We start from the raw sequence: 3,538 nt of genomic DNA, 5'->3' as shown, positions 1-3,538 counted from the left end.
ACCAGGCAAGCAGCTCTGAATCACTGAAGCAAACCATTATCTGGCAGCTGAGCATCACATCCTTGTTTAGGTCACTCAAGAGATAAGCGTTGGCTTATGCACTCTACTGGTGGAGCCTCACAGCCTTTTCTAGGTCACCTCACAAAAAAAAAAAAAAAAAATCCTTCTCTGCAAACCACAGCCTTATGTTTTGTTGGAAGCCTGAGGCAACTCCTTCCTGGGAGGCAGGAATCACACACCCTTGGGATCTGACTTCTCCCTAAAATGCAGCCCAAACCTAGGTGGGGAATATATTTAGACCTTTCTGAATTCTGTTGAAACTCTTTTTTTGTCAAGGATTCGCCAAATATCTCTTTTCTTCTTTTTCTGCAGGAACGACGTGTAAATAAGGCATGTTGTCCAGTTGGCATTGAAAGAACACCAAGGCTGGAAGGGGTTAATGCATTGTTGCCCTGCCTTTAGCACCTGATTTGAGAAGGGGTGAGCAGGTTCGTAGAAGAGAAGGGAGAGCCATAGATAGCTTTTTTAAGGAGGTGATCAGTGTCTGTCAATAGCCTTGGGCTTGGGTGAGGCTTTAGCTTCTTGCTGCCGGGATTTTGTCCTGAATAAGGGACCAACAGCTTTCAAAGAAGAGCCTGAAGGACTTAATTGCTGAGTCCTGGGTGGTAGGGAAGGCTGCCCACCTTCAGTTATCTATTTTACTCTTATTTTAAATATTGCTGCTCTTCCCTTTCCTCTTGCTGTATTGAATATTCTATAATTTTATCTAGTTTTCCTCCATTTCCTCCCTGAATTGAGATGCTCCTGCTGCCAGCTTCTGGTGCCCTTTGCCCTTCTGCACTGGGGGTGGCTGAAGACCTAAGCTGTGCTGTATGCCTGTGGTGGTCCTGGTGTGAGCAGCTTCCAGCCTGTGCTCTGCTGTGTGGTAAGACCCCTGTCTTGCATCTCTTGGGGCATGTTTGATTTCCACTATTTCCTTCTTCTTGGCCTTTGGAGGCACAGGAGAAGAGGGCCTGGCCTTTTGTAGGGCCCGGCTGATCCCTTCTCCTTGAGGCCGTTCACACTAAAGCGGGATTAGAAGTCATGTGGGTCAACATACCCCAGCCATGTTGAAAAGTTGTTCTGATAGCTGTTGGCTGCCCTCAGGAGGTGATGTGTCTGCACTAAGGAAACCAAGACGTGGTTTTGTTGGACACAGTCACTTTGGGAAGAAGATTTTGTTGTGGGAACCACCCTCAGAACAAGACACCTCTCCCCTGCCAGGTGGGTGAGCGTGCTGCTGAGACCTCTTCTCCATGGGGCTGCTGATGTCCTACTTTGCACATCCCATCTCTCCTCTTGGTTCCTGCCTGTACACCTTGCACACTCCTCCTCCCCTCTCGAGAAGAGCACTCCGTGAGCTCTGTCACCAAATCTGGGGAGCACTGAGTGGTGGTGTCCATGCCCATGTGGGGAGCAATGCTCTCCCCCTTTCTTCCACGAGTACTTCCCAAGCACTGGACCATTGCCCCATGGTGCTTGTTTGGGCACAGCTCCACATTGGTCTCCTTCAGCACGTCCTTGCACAAGATTTCTGTGAACATGGCTGAGCTAACATGGTCCTGGAAAGAGACACTTCAGTGATGCTTCTTGTCTTTATTGCAGATTTTGGTTTTTTTGTTTACATGGTGATGCTTGATGGACCTTTTAGTTCCAAGAAACACTATCTCCCACCCCTCCCCTTTGTGAAGGTTGCAGGGGAACTGAATAGGCAGCTGCTGAGAGATTCCTGGCAGAGGATCCTGCCCTTGGCACCCTGACTCAAGGCAAGTGATTGCTTGGCTCTGTCTACACACACCCACTTGTGTGGATGGTACGTGGCTTGTTTGCAAATACTGACGAATCCAGATGAAAGGTGCCAAGTGCTCACAAGCATCCAGCAGGATGTTGTTGGTGACCTCCTTTGTGAAGAATGTCCCATCTGTAGGGCCAGCAACAAAGTCCTGGCATGACCAGGAGGCAAAAAGACAATGTAATAGTAGCTTCTAACCTCTTAAAGGGCAGTTGAAAAGATGAGAGTGCCAAACTCTTCTTGTTGTGGCAAATGGTGTAACAAGAAGCAAAGGTCACAAACTGGCTTGGGAGGTTCAGGTTAGATGCTGGGGAAAAAATTCCTCATGGGGAAGGTGTGCAGCCCTGGGACAGATCACCAGAGGGGTTGGGGAACCCCCATCCTTGGAGGGGGTTCAAGTATCTGCTTAGACAAAGCTGCAGCTGACCTGTTTTAGCACTGGCAATCGTCCTCTTCTGAGATGGAGGTTTGAATAGGGACTTCCAACCAAATAGTCATATGATGACAGTCTCGCCTGTTGGCATGTGCAGGGGTGGAGCCTGTGAATTTGTGACTGCCAAATCTGACAAGCCCATGTAGTGGGAAGAAGGAAGAACCCAAATGGCAGCAGAAACCAGCTGCCTCCTGGGCAGCTTGCATGCTGTTCCACCAGCGAGCAGCCTCTCTAGCCTTTCTCTAGACACGGGGCAGCTGCAAGGAGATGTCTGTGCTCTGAAAACACCCTTTTCAGTTATGGATGCACTGGAGCTAAGAGCAGACAGACGAGGTATTTGACCCCTTCTGATGCTGTCATGGGGGGCAGGGAGGGGAAGGAGCTAAAGAGCATCATGGCCGACAAACCTGACTTTCTGCTAGTGAAAAATCAACGCAAAAGCCCACATGTTGATTAAAACTAGTCACACAACTCTTACCCTCCCTGTCCATATCTTATCCAAGTCTGTCTGGTACCTATGCATGTCTGCCTGCTTAAAGTTTATGGTGACATGTCACATATTAACTTCTGTCACTGGGCAAGGCTAACGACTGCAATAACTCAGAGGTTGTACTACCTCCAGAAATGGAATACCATCCCCAGAAGTATGCAGCACATTATCTCGAGGCTATTCTGGGCTTAATTTTGTCCAAAAATTGTACTTAAATGCATTTTAAAAAATAACTATGATATATCATTACAGCTTGCTCGTCTGTTTGGCGTTCAGTATAATGAATCAACAGTCAGTTATTTCTTGGCAGGGAAGTAAAATGACTGTCTTGAATCATATTTGAAATAAGACGGCATGTACAGCCGAAAAGCTTAATGGGCAAGAGACCATGTAAACAATATGTCATCTTACTTTTTTTAAATTTTATTTTATTTTGGGGGTGTAGCTTAAAGTGAGGAAAGAATTGGAGCCCTACAGAGGCAGCATGTGTTACTGGGAGGCAGTTGTATGCTTGTCCTTGGTTTTCGGAAGGTGGAACCTTATCTGTAATTTTAAAGACTTACACAACACAAAAATGTCTTTTCAAGGGGAAAAATCAGATGAATCCTGCATCTTGTCGTTACACAAGGGAACTGGGTGGGTTGCTGTTATTAGCGCTAATGTAAAAATCCACTGCACTCCACTTGATTCAGGAGCACGTAAATGTACCATTAGCACTAAAAAGTCTCAAATCAATGAATTAGTATGTCATGCTTGTCCTGAATGAAGTAATGTTTTTCCTGCT

The sequence above is a fragment of the Charadrius vociferus genome, unplaced genomic scaffold (genome assembly GCF_000708025.1).
Source record: "Charadrius vociferus isolate BGI_N301 unplaced genomic scaffold, ASM70802v2 scaffold139, whole genome shotgun sequence".
In the NCBI taxonomy this organism is placed as follows: domain Eukaryota; kingdom Metazoa; phylum Chordata; class Aves; order Charadriiformes; family Charadriidae; genus Charadrius; species Charadrius vociferus.
This window is presented reverse-complemented; position numbering follows the sequence as displayed.